At 40.5% G+C, this 13,486-nt stretch overlaps 1 long non-coding RNA gene across 1 annotated transcript in view; it reads right to left on the bottom strand.

Annotated features, from left to right (window-relative positions):
* Positions 1–2,531: 2,531 nt before the first annotated feature.
* LOC120983003 overlaps positions 2,532–13,486 on the bottom strand; it is a 33,166-nt gene continuing 22,211 nt past the window's right edge. Inside the window, exons 2-3 of the long non-coding RNA XR_005775044.1 lie at positions 4,635–4,748; positions 2,532–2,596 (exon numbers count right to left, since the gene is read on the bottom strand). This is a non-coding gene — a long non-coding RNA (uncharacterized LOC120983003). The remainder of the gene's footprint in view (positions 2,597–4,634; positions 4,749–13,486) is intronic.

Raw genomic sequence — 13,486 nt, forward strand, 5'->3', positions numbered from 1 at the left:
AAGCTGAAACGTCAAGACTGGGCCAAGAAATATCTCAAGACTGATTTTTCTAAGGTTTTATGGACTGATGAAATGAGAGTGAGTCTTGATGGGCCAGATGGATGTGCCCGTGGCTGGATTGGTAAAGGGCAGAGAGCTCCAGTCCGACTCAGACGCCAGCAAGGTGGAGGTGGAGTACTGGTTTGGGCTGGTATCATCAAAGATGAGCTTGTGGGGCCTTTTCGGGTTGAGGATGGAGTCAAGCTCAACTCCCAGTCCTACTGCCAGTTTCTGGAAGACACCTTCTTCAAGCAGTGGTACAGGAAGAAGTCTGCATCCTTCAAGAAAAACATGATTTTCATGCAGGACAATGCTCCATCACACGCGTCCAAGTACTCCACAGCGTGGCTGGCAAGAAAGGGTATAAAAGAAGAAAATCTAATGACATGGCCTCCTTGTTCACCTGATCTGAACCCCATTGAGAACCTGTGGTCCATCATCAAATGTGAGATTTACAAGGAGGAAAAACAGTACACCTCTCTGAACAGTGTCTGGGAGGCTGTGGTTGCTGCTGCACGCAATGTTGATGGTGAACAGATCAAAACACTGACAGAATCCATGGATGGCAGGCTTTTGAGTGTCCTTGCAAAGAAAGGTGGCTATATTGGTCACTGATTTGTTTTTGTTTTGTTTTTGAATGTCAGAAATGTATATTTGTGAATGTTGAGATGTTATATTGGTTTCACTGGTAAAAATAAATAATTGAAATGGGTATATATTTGTTTTTTGTTAAGTTGCCTAATAATTATGCACAGTAATAGTCACCTGCACACACAGATATCCCCCTAAAATAGCTAAAACTAAAAACAAACTAAAAACTACTTCCAAAAATATTCAGCTTTGATATTAATGAGTTTTTTGGGTTCATTGAGAACATGGTTGTTGTTCAATAATAAAATTAATCCTCAAAAATACAACTTGCCTAATAATTCTGCACTCCCTGTAGCTACAATGAAATTCTGCATTAGAACCTGCTTTTGGATTCCTGAAGCAGGTAGAACAATTGCAGAGGTGCTAAGTACATTCAATAATAGCACAGAACTCTGATTGGACAACAGGTGCATTCTCATTCTGCCAGCTACAATAAATCATAAAAGTTATGGTATCTCATGATAGGTGTTGAGTTGCAGACAATAATCTGATCTACACCTGCATTGCAGTGGCCAAAAAGCAAAAACCAGAAAAGGCATAGCTCCGTCGGTGGCCGCTTCTTTCCCTCAAGTTGCGACAGAGGGTAAAGAGGGGTACTCTTGGAGTTTATGGCCATACTGTTGTAAGAAACAGTCATGTAATGTCTCTATGTTTCATTATCCTGGTAAACTGTGTTAAAATTTAATGTAAAATGCCTGCAGTATTTGTTTGGTCAGTAGATGACTGCATAGGACCAATTTGCATTGGAGGTTACCATAGAGAAAGTGTATTAATGTGATACTGGTCCTTTAAGGCAGCAGCTAAGTGTTGAAGTGACATGCCCCTTGTGATGTCACCCTGCCTCAGTGTGAGCAGGAAGAAGGAGGAAGAGGGACTGAACTGCAGCTGCCGCCATATTGGCAAGATAGAAAACAAATTCTGTGTTGTGTAAGACTTGTGTGGAGATACTAAAGGACATTCCTGTACAGCCAAGCTGTGTGAACTTCGGTCTAGTGACGGATGGAGTACAAAGAGACCGTGCATTTAGTGAAGCCAAGTTAAAAGGACTGTGTGCAGCAACTAACCTGTGGAGCTGACATTGGGCTGTGTGGATTGCCCCAAACAGTAAAGAGACTCACAGTGCTGTCGAGGTACCGGACAGTAACTGTAATAATCCTGGATTATATTCAACTGGTTTTCCGGCCTGCTGAGGAGGACTTCTTTGTTGCGGATCCTGCGCTGATTAAAGAAAAGGACGACATCGGGCCCCACCGTGCACTTCCACAAACTGTAAGCGGTCCACCTGGACCACTGGGATAAGGGGGCTGCGCACCCGCTTGAAAGTTAGGGTCAGTTAGGGATAGTTTCTGGGACTATTCTTTCTTAGTGTCTGCACTGCAAATACGGACACAGCAAAGGTTAAAATCCCGCCATATAATGTACACAGAAATACTGCTACCATACACTTTGCTCCATATAGTATAAAAGCAAGTTCTACATATAATGTAAATATAAGATTTATTGTACACATTAATAATGTCGCCATACACTGTACATAAAGTCAGTCCCTCTATATAGTGTACATATAAATGCCACCATATGCTGCAAACACAAACACCATCATATACCGGACACAATAAATCCTTTCTGCATAGAATATGACCGCGCTGTTATCAGTTCCACAAAGTAAAGCTACGAGCATGGTCTCCTCCCTGTGTTTAGAAGGAGTCTTAAGAGCGTCATGCTCTATTAACAAATAACAAGTATAAGATGTGCTCTGTTGTCTACTATACGTCTAATATTATTTCAGTGATACATCTTTACCATGTAGACGTAGATTAATCATATTCTTAGTCAACAGGGAGAGGAACTTTGTCTTGATTGTCGGATATGGAAGCCTTTTGATCATCATGTTTGTCAGTAAAGTCTAGTGCAAAAAATAAATTAATAACTTCCATTATACGCATGACAAAATAATTTACATGTTTTCTCACTTTATGCAGTACGTCCACCCTTAAAAGGGTTGTCTCACTTCAGCAAGTGGCATGTATCATGTAGAGAAAGTTAATACCAGGCACTTACTAATGTATGGTAATTGTCCATATTGCCTCCTTTGCTGGCTGGATTCATTTTTCCATCACATTTTACACTGCTTGTTTCCATGGTTACGACCACCCTGCTGCCACGGATGATGTTGCTGATAGCTGGAAGTTATGGATAAACATCCGACTGGCTTGATCCCAAACTAAGGAGCATAAAGGTGACCCCTATAAAACCCTAAGAGCTCACCCTGACTGCTAAGCACATACAAGGGTCTCAGAGGTAGACGATTGCATGCCCTCGTACCTAGACTGTGTGACACCTGAAAACCCTATAATAGTGAGGGGACATGACCACCGGCTCCCTGCACTTAATACAGAGGGAGTCAGGGTCACCTAGAATCAAGCCAGCAAGGAAACACAATACATGAAAGGACTTATCTGAACAAGCAGGTACAGAAGTCTCCAGCAGTGAACACTTCAATCCAGGAAGTAGTATAAACCGCAAAGTGAGGCAGTATGGGAGAGAATATAAAGGAAAGAGGATTAGTCTAAATAGGTGACACCTGGGAGAAGGAAATGAGATGACAAAGTGAAACCAAAACAAAGAACATCATGCAAGAGGTAGAAAAGGACGTCTCTCAGACCTTCTCACAGAAGTGGCGGTGACACCTGCAATCCATCAGCGGTGGCCATGCTTGCCACCATAAGAATAATCACTGGCCTCTCTGGTGGCCAGGACCATGGGAGCTCACATAGACTGGTGTTTTTCTATACTGTACAAGCACGGACATCGCTAATGGATTGCAAGGTGGTCGTAATCATGGGAACGCGCCACGTATAATGTGATGGAGGAATGAATCCAGACAGCAATGGAGGCAATATGGACAATCACAATACATTAGTAAGTGCCTTGTATTAACTTCCTCTACATGATAAATGCCACTTACTCAAGTGACACAACCCCTTTAACCTTTTATCATATTTTGTTAAAGGGGTTATCCCATGACTAATGTAAAAAATGAAAATCAGACATCATATAGTCCATGACAATCTCTTTCTAAGCTAGAACCGGCCCTGTACCTCACATGGATCCAGAGATCTCACCATTCATTGCTCTATCCCAATTACAGCTCAGGAGGCATGTGCGGCCTTCTCTGTGAGCAGGACAAACAGCAGGTGGCGCTATACAGACATATTTTATTGAATAACTTAGTAGCTACGCAAATTTTTAATTACAACCAATTACTAAAACAATTCAGGCCCTGGTGCTAGTTTGAATTTTTATTTTTTTGTGGGTCAACCCCTTTAAGGACATTTTACCATAAATCAAGCTCAATACAATAGCATGACGATGTAGCAAAACACTTCAGCAGATATATCATATACACCATCAAAATAATACTGCAGAATTCTGTTTATTCTCACAGCTGGCATGGATATGTTCTCTCTAATTATTGAGCATCCATCATAATTTTTGATTTCTGTACTGTATTTATCAGAAGGCATTTAACATAGCAGGGCCATTCATTCTATAGCTCTGCTCACCAAAATGTAAGTTTAAAAACACTATACAGTAGGTTCCTAACATCACAGGTAATAAAACATGCTGCATATTACTGAACTTGTACAGTAAATGTAACAAAATAACATCCGCTGACATCACTTCCTGCTCTGTGGTCATTGGCTGAAGCTGCAACTCCTAGACTTCCTGTTCTGTCCACCCTCTGTATACAGTGAGGCCAGTCTTCTTGGTAATAGGTACTATCCTTATGATGGAGGCCCCGAATGGACCTTCCAACACAGATGTGAACAAGTGCTTACCAGTATTATATGTCGAGTGCACACCAGTGTTTGTGTGTTAAATATCCTACTGTGACTATTTCACTAATAGAACATTTTCACCATAAGTGTACAAGTACAAACCTTCCCAAGATGGTCCCAACTCGTCTTTACTGTCATGTGCTCCGAGTGTTTCTTCAGGGTTCAAAGGATGAGTCAAATCATTAAGATCCACATCGTCATATCCATGTTCTTCTCCTGGTTACAAAGTCACAGGAAGATGCTATTATTCAAAGTGTTTGTGTTCCCCAAAAATAGTCTAGCCTCTGTCCATAAGTTCACATGCATGGAAAAAGTTGCGATACCAGACACAGCCCATGGAGGGAAGTGACATTGATTCTGGTGGGAAATCAAAGCTTTTTAACCTATTAACCCCAGGTATTTTTCGTTTCTTCCTCCCCGCCTTCTAAGATACACAACATTTTAAATTTTAAGTTCAAATATTTTTACAGGACAAGTTGTATATTTTGTGGTACCATTTAATTTACCATATCTTGCATTGGAAACCGGAAAAGGTTTCTTTGTCAGGTGAAATTGGTAAAAAATAAAATAAAACAACACTATTCCACCAAGACATTTTAGATTTTGTTATTATCACTAGAGATGAGCGAAATTTTCAAAAATTTGATTTGGACGCTTTGCCAAATTTTCCCAATTTTTTTTAATTCAATCCGAATTAATTGGTGATGGATAGGGATGAGCGAAAGTCCGGGTTCGGGTTCGGTGTTCGGCGCTTTCTTGGCGCTTTTTGAAAGGCTGCAAAGCAGCCAATCAACAAGCGTCATACTACTTGCCCCAAGAGGCCATCACAGCCTTGCCTACTATTGGCATGGCTGTGATTGGCCAGTGCAGCATGTGACCCAGCCTCTATATAAGCTTTGGTCACGTAGCGCTGCACGTCACTCTGCTGATTCAAGCATAGGGAGAGGTTGCCGCTGCGACGTTAGGGCGAGATTAGGCAGATTAACTCCTCCAAAAGACTTCACTCAGTGATCGATCTGCAGCTGTGGATCATTGAAGTGCTATTATTGACTTGCTCACTTTTTTGAGGCTGCCCAGAGCGTTTTTAGATCACTTTTTTTCTGGGGTGATCGGCGGCCATTTTGTGATTTGTGGTGCGCCAGCACGAGCTATCACCAAGTGTATTTAACCATCGATAGTGTGGTTATTTTGTGCTATATCCTACATCAGCTGCAGGCTGAGCCTGTGTCACCGAAGTGCATTTAACCATCAACAGTCTGGTTATTTTTTGGCCATATACTACATCAGCTGCAGGCTGAGCCTGTTTCACCCAAGTGCATTTAACCATCAACAGTCTGATTATTTTTTGGCCATATACTACATCAGCTGCAGGCTGAGCCTGTGTCACCCAAGTGCATTTAACCATCAACAGTGTGGTTATTTTTTGGCCATATATTACATCAGGGGCAAGTTGAGTCTGTCACCCAGCGCCTAAAAAATAGACCTGACATTTCTATTCAACCAAATCTGCACAGTTTTAGCTGGTCAAGTTATTTGTAGTGACCGTCAAAGCAGACTTTTTGTTCTGGGTTGAAAAAGCATTCCCAAATTTGACATTCTGAAAATAACTAGTTTGTGATATTTGAGGCCTACTTGAAATCTATCCCAAAAAGAAAATATTACATTGAAGTTATTGATAGTGTCATTCAGAAAAACCTAAGACACACGCTAGCGTGCTGATAGAAGTGTCATTCTGTGATTAAACCTATAACTGTCACACAGCGCAAAAAAAAACAGGTCTCACATCTCTATTCAACCAAATCTGCACAGTTTTAGCTGGTCAAGTTATTTGTAGTGACCGTCAAAGCAGACTTTTTGTTCTGGGTTGAAAAAGCATTCCCAAATTTGCCATTCTGAAAATAACTAGTTTGTGGTATTTCAGGCCTACTTGAAATCTATCCCAAAAAGAAAATCTTACATTGAAGTTATTGATAGTGTCATTCAGAAAAACCTAAGACACACGCTAGCGTGCTGATAGAAGTGTCATTCTGTGATTAAACCTATAACTGTCACACAGCGCAAAAAAAAACAGGTCTTACATCTCTATTCAACCAAATCTGCACAGTTTTAGCTGGTCAAGTTATTTGTAGTGACCGTCAAAGCAGACTTTTTGTTCTGGGTTGAAAAAGCATTCCCAAATTTGCCATTCTGAAAACAACTAGTTTGTGGTATTTCAGGCCTACTTGAAATCTATCCCAAAAAGAAAATCTTACATTGAAGTTATTGATAGTGTCATTCAGAAAAACCTAAGACACACGCTAGCGTGCTGGTAGAAGTGTCATTCTGTGATTAAACCTATAACTGTCACACAGCGCAAAAAAAAACAGGTCTCACATCTCTATTCAACCAAATCTGCACAGTTTTAGCTGGTCAAGTTATTTGTAGTGACCGTCAAAGCAGACTTTTTGTTCTGGGTTGAAAAAGCATTCCCAAATTTGCCATTCTGAAAATAACTAGTTTGTGGTATTTGAGGCTACTTGAAATCTATTTCAAATAGCCTAGTTGCCTAGACTAGTAGACTTCCGTTTCTGGTCAATTTAAAACGTAACATTTATTTCATTTTATTTATAAGAAAGTAACATAACGGAAGAACAAAGACTAGTTTAAAATTCTAGGTGTGGTAGGGCGCTAGTGGCTGAGATAAGGGTTACTTCACCCATATAGTCAACCTTATGGCATCGATTTGTCCCACTTTTCCCTTTTTCCCCAGCAGTAGTTTTACTTTATTTGCCTAGGTGGGCATAATGCCAAGAGTATACTTGTTCATTCACCCTAAGTCTCTAGGTTCTCATGTTTCTCTTTAGTGCAATTCACAGCCACTGGTGTTCAAACACGATCGAGTCTGCAGTTACTCCGTGCTGCAACACTTGGTCCTACCTACTCCTAATCTAAAAACTAACACAAGAGCTCCCCCAACATGTTTCACCACCGGATGTGGCTTCTTCAGGGGGAGGAGCTACTGTCAACAAGAATGCTTTCCCACTACACCCTTTTAAACATTAGGGGAGGGTCATTCCATATTCCATGGCCAAGCATTGCCTTGCATTCCTGTCTGACAGTCCGGTAACCCAATCCAGTACCTTCATGATGTTTTGCAGTCGTTCCGTCACTTCCTTTGTTCATATAGTGGCCCTGCGCTTGCGTGAGAACTTTAAACCCCGATCCGAGAGGCCGTTAAAGTATGCGCATGCGCAAGGTCTTTAACTTTCCAGCTCAAAGAGTTGTATCAAAGCGCATGCGTTAAGACTTAGATTTTATTCTGCTCGTAGTATGTTATATTACGCATGCGCCTGTTCTTTAACATTCCGATCCGAGCTCACAGGAATATGTGCTTGCGCAGGATCTTTAACTTTTTCCGATATATCATCCCTGCGCATGCGTGAAGAATCTAACTTCAACTTTTTAGCTCGAGGAGTTATGTCAAAGTGCATGCGTTAAGACTTAGATTTTATTATACTCGCAGTATGTTATATTGCGCATGCGTCTGATCTTTAATTTTTTTTAGGTCAAGGAGTTGTATCGAAGCGCATGCGTTAAGACTTAGATTTTGTTCTACTCGCAGTATGTTATCTTGCGCATGCGTTATATTGCGCATGCGCCTGATATTTAATTTTCTTTAGCTCAAGGAGTTGTGTCAAAGCGCATGCGTTAGGACTTAGATTTTATTCTCCTCGCTGTATGTTATATTGCGCATGCGCCTGATCTTTAACGTTCCGATCTGAGCCCGCAGAAAAATGCGCTTGCGCAAAATCTTTAACTTTTTCCAGTGTATCGTCCCCACGCGTGCGTGAAGGTCCAACCTTAAATTAGAAGTTGGATTACAACGCATGCGTTGGGGCTTAGATTTCATTCTGCTCACAGTATATAGTATTGCGCATGCGTAGAGTCTTTAGCATTCCGGTCTGGAATATCACATAAAGATGCTTATATCTACACCTGTCTTCTGAGAGGTATAGTGGTTTAGAACTTCGTGTGGGATTTGGCTTTTAGACTGAAAATGTAGGGATACAGCTCATATATTGGGGTTCAAAGTTCATTTGACAACATTTCTATATTAACATTATATATGCACATACCTGTTACCCTCAATTATGAGGATAGCATCATTGCTCTATACATGAGTTAAATATTCCTATCATTTTATTACTTCCTTCATGATATATATGTATTTTTCATTGAATGACTACACTTACGTCGACACCTAGGGTGATATTATTTTCTCAACTCTTCAACCTTTTATGCCATTCATTTTACATTATCAGTTCTTCTGTACATATATAACTCCCATGAGCTCTATCACCATACATTTGCCTTTTATAATTATTATTTTTTGTTTTTATTTGTTTTTAATTATTATTTTAGTTATTGTTTTTTATTTTTATTTTAGAAGTTCACTGATATTTTCATCTTTTATCCCTGTTTTGATTGTGAGGATTACGACTTGATCTAATTCAATGGACTGAGGGTTACTATCTTTCTTCTACCAGATATATATTTGATTCCTTCTTTTTTTCTTTTTCCTTTTTTTTTTCCCCTCGTAATATTATTTACTTTTTTAAGGTGTACCTCCTAATATCTAGATAAAGGCTGTGAAGGAAAATCCTTCATTAAGGCCCTGTGGGCTCATTGTCCCCAGCCTATGTATCCACCGGGCCTCACTTTGTAATAATTTTTTGTCAAGGTTGCCACCCCTTGGTCCCAGGACTATTTTCTCTATGCCCCAGAATCTTAAAGCTGTGCTTTTGTTATTATGGAAATATTTAATATGTCTGGCAATTGATGTATCTTTCCCAGTTTCAATAGTACTTATATGTCCTGAAATACGACGTCTCAACTCCTGTACAGTTTTTCCCACGTATAATTTTGGGCATGGACAGGATGCCAAGTATACTACCCCCTGTGTTTTACACGTGATAAGTTGTTTGATCTCATATTCTTTCTTATCCGTAGGGTTTATATACTTTTTTATGCGCGGGACATATCTGCAAAAGGAGCAGTCTCCACATGGTGAGGAGCCTCGGTATCTTTCAACCAATTTACCTGGATTTTCTCCTTTTTCCCTCAAATGGCTATGAACCAGCTGATCTTTAAGGTTCCTGCCCCGTCTGTACGTTACTGATGGGTTAGAGGTGAGTATCGTATTTAGGTCTCTGTCAGATTTTATTATGTGCCAGTATTTCTTCAATATTCCATATATTTCTTTATTATATCTGTCGTAGGTCCCTATACACCTAATGATGTCATTTTTCTTCGGGGGAGTTTCTTTGAGAAGATCTTCTCTCTTCGTTCTATTAGCCCTATTATAGGCCTTCCTCAAGGGATTTTTGGGATAACCTCTTTTCCTAAATCTCTGAAGAAGTTGTTCACTTTCTTTAGAGAAAGAGGCCTCGTCTAAACAGTTCCGGCGTGCCCTCAGATACTGGCCTACAGGAATTCCCTTCTTCAAAGATGTAGGATGCCAGCTATTCCAGTGTAGGTAACTGTTTGTTGATGTTGGTTTTCTAAAAACCTCTGTTACCAACTGACCATTTTCAGTCTTCTTAATTTTCAGGTCAAGAAACACAATCTCCTTTTCCTGGATCTCATAGGTATATTTCATCCCTATACTGTTGCGATTTAGTTTCTGAGTGAATTCACAAAACAAAGAGTGACCACCATCCCATAGGATGAGAATGTCGTCTACAGGGAGTGCAGAATTATTAGGCAAGTTGTATTTTTGAGGATTAATTTTATTATTGAACAACAACCATGTTCTCAATGAACCCAAAAAACTCATTAATATCAAAGCTGAATATTTTTGGAAGTAGTTTTTAGTTTGTTTTTAGTTTTAGCTATTTTAGGGGGATATCTGTGTGTGCAGGTGACTATTACTGTGCATAATTATTAGGCAAATTAACAAAAAACAAATATATACCCATTTCAATTATTTATTTTTACCAGTGAAACCAATATAACATCTCAACATTCACAAATATACATTTCTGACATTCAAAAACAAAACAAAAACAAATCAGTGACCAATATAGCCACCTTTCTTTGCAAGGACACTCAAAAGCCTGCCATCCATGGATTCTGTCAGTGTTTTGATCTGTTCACCATCAACATTGCGTGCAGCAGCAACCACAGCCTCCCAGACACTGTTCAGAGAGGTGTACTGTTTTCCCTCCTTGTAAATCTCACATTTGATGATGGACCACAGGTTCTCAATGGGGTTCAGATCAGGTGAACAAGGAGGCCATGTCATTAGATTTTCTTCTTTTATACCCTTTCTTGCCAGCCACGCTGTGGAGTACTTGGACACGTGTGATGGAGCATTGTCCTGCATGAAAATCATGTTTTTCTTGAAGGATGCAGACTTCTTCCTGTACCACTGCTTGAAGAAGGTGTCTTCCAGAAACTGGCAGTAGGACTGGGAGTTGAGCTTGACTCCATCCTCAACCCGAAAAGGCCCCACAAGCTCATCTTTGATGATACCAGCCCAAACCAGTACTCCACCTCCACCTTGCTGGCGTCTGAGTCGGACTGGAGCTCTCTGCCCTTTACCAATCCAGCCACGGGCCCATCCATCTGGCCCATCAAGACTCACTCTCATTTCATCAGTCCATAAAACCTTAGAAAAGTCAGTCTTGAGATATTTCTTGGCCCAATCTTGACGTTTCAGCTTGTGTGTCTTGTTCAGTGGTGGTCGTCTTTCAGCTTTTCTTACCTTGGCCATGTCTCTGAGTATTGCACACCTTGTGCTTTTGGGCACTCCAGTGATGTTGCAGCTCTGAAATATGGCCAAACTGGTGGCAAGTGGCATCTTGGCAGCTGCACGCTTGACTTTTCTCAGTTCATGGGCAGTTATTTTGCGCCTTGGTTTTCCACACGCTTCTTGCGACCCTGTTGACTATTTTGAATGAAACGCTTAATTGTTCGATGATCACGCTTCAGAAGCTTTGCAATTTTAAGAGTGCTGCATCCCTCTGCAAGATATCTCACTATTTTTGACTTTTCTGAGCCTGTCAAGTCCTTCTTTTGACCCATTTTGCCAAAGGAAAGGAAGTTGCCTAATAATTATGCACACCTAATATAGGGTGTTGATGTCATTAGACCACACCCCTTCTCATTACAGAGATGCACATCACCTAATATGCTTAATTGGTAGTAGGCTTTCGAGCCTATACAGCTTGGAGTAAGACAACATGCATAAAGAGGATGATGTGGTCAAAATACTCATTTGCCTAATAATTCTGCACGCAGTGTATATATCTGCCCCAAAAAATGATGTGGCAGATATATGACGACATTCCCTCCGTAAAAACGTGATTATTTTCCCACCACCCTAAAAATAAATTGGCATACGTGGGGGCACATGACGTCCCCATCGCAGTACCATTAATTTGCATATAAAATTGTCCCTGAAAAACAAAATAATTGTGCTCCAAAACAAACCTTAGTGAGGACAACACAAATTGATTGTGCCTATTGAAGTTCTGACTTCTCGTGTTTAGGTAGGATTCTGCTGCGTGCATTCCTAATGGGTGTTGGATGTTACTGTAGAGTGACTCTACATCCAAGCTAGCTAAAATTGTGTCTGGTGTAACCGTGATGTCAATAAAATCTAAGTCTTAACGCATGCGCTTTGATACAACTCTTTGAGCTGGAAAGTTAAAGACCTTGCGCATGCGCATACTTTAACGGCCTCTCGGATCGGGGTTTAAAGTTCTCACGCAAGCGCAGGGCCACTATATGAACAAAGGAAGTGACGGAACGACTGCAAAACATCATGAAGGTACTGGATTGGGTTACCGGACTGTCAGACAGGAATGCAAGGCAATGCTTGGCCATGGAATATGGAATGACCCTCCCCTAATGTTTAAAAGGGTGTAGTGGGAAAGCATTCTTGTTGACAGTAGCTCCATCCCCTGAAGAAGCCACATCCGGTGGTGAAACATGTTGGGGGAGCTCTTGTGTTAGTTTTTAGATTAGGAGTAGGTAGGACCAAGTGTTGCAGCACGGAGTAACTGCAGACTCGATCGTGTTTGAACACCAGTGGCTGTGAATTGCACCAAAGAGAAACATGAGAACCTAGAGACTTAGGGTGAATGAACAAGTATACTCTTGGCATTATGCCCACCTAGGCAAATAAAGTAAAACTACTGCTGGGGAAAAAGGGAAAAGTGGGACAAATCGATGCCATGAGGTTGACTATATGGGTGAAGTAACCCTTATCTCAGCCACTAGCGCCCTACCACACCTAGAATTTTAAACTAGTCTTTGTTCTTCCGTTATGTTACTTTCTTATAAATAAAATGAAATAAATGTTACGTTTTAAATTGACCAGAAACGGAAGTCTACTAGTCTAGGCAACTAGGCTATTTGAAATAAATTATAAGTGGTTTATTCCGGGTCTAAAGGGTCTTTGAAAACTATGTCATAAATGGAGGGAAATCTCCTATAATTTGACCTTTCAAAAGCAGTAAGGGAATGAGTTCCTGAGTCGCTGCAGGGGTGTACCCCCAACTGCAATTCCTATTGACTATATAAAAATAAATATATATATAAATATGTATACAATGTACTAATATAGTTCAATAGGGTATTCACTACCTCACTTAAAATCTCTCCCTAAAAGAGGAGAAAAGAATAAAAATAAAGATCTATGAGGGATTAATATGGCAGGTTTTCTCAAGCAAAAATTGAGCTTGGAGAATCTTACCATAGAGGCAAGTCAGGTGTTTTCAAATATACATATCCCGCTGGGCCAGACAGATATTAATATAGCCTTCAGGAACCTTAATAAGACCTATAGCCAACACATACGATCTTGGTGGGAGGTAGCAAGTTTGGAAACTTATATACAACAGGGCATGGTATACAGAGGATTACGTATTCCTCTGAGACCAAACGTACATCTGGAAGATACCCAGTTT

The sequence above is a fragment of the Bufo bufo genome (genome assembly GCF_905171765.1).
Source record: "Bufo bufo chromosome 11 unlocalized genomic scaffold, aBufBuf1.1 SUPER_11_unloc_1, whole genome shotgun sequence".
In the NCBI taxonomy this organism is placed as follows: Eukaryota; Metazoa; Chordata; class Amphibia; order Anura; family Bufonidae; genus Bufo; species Bufo bufo.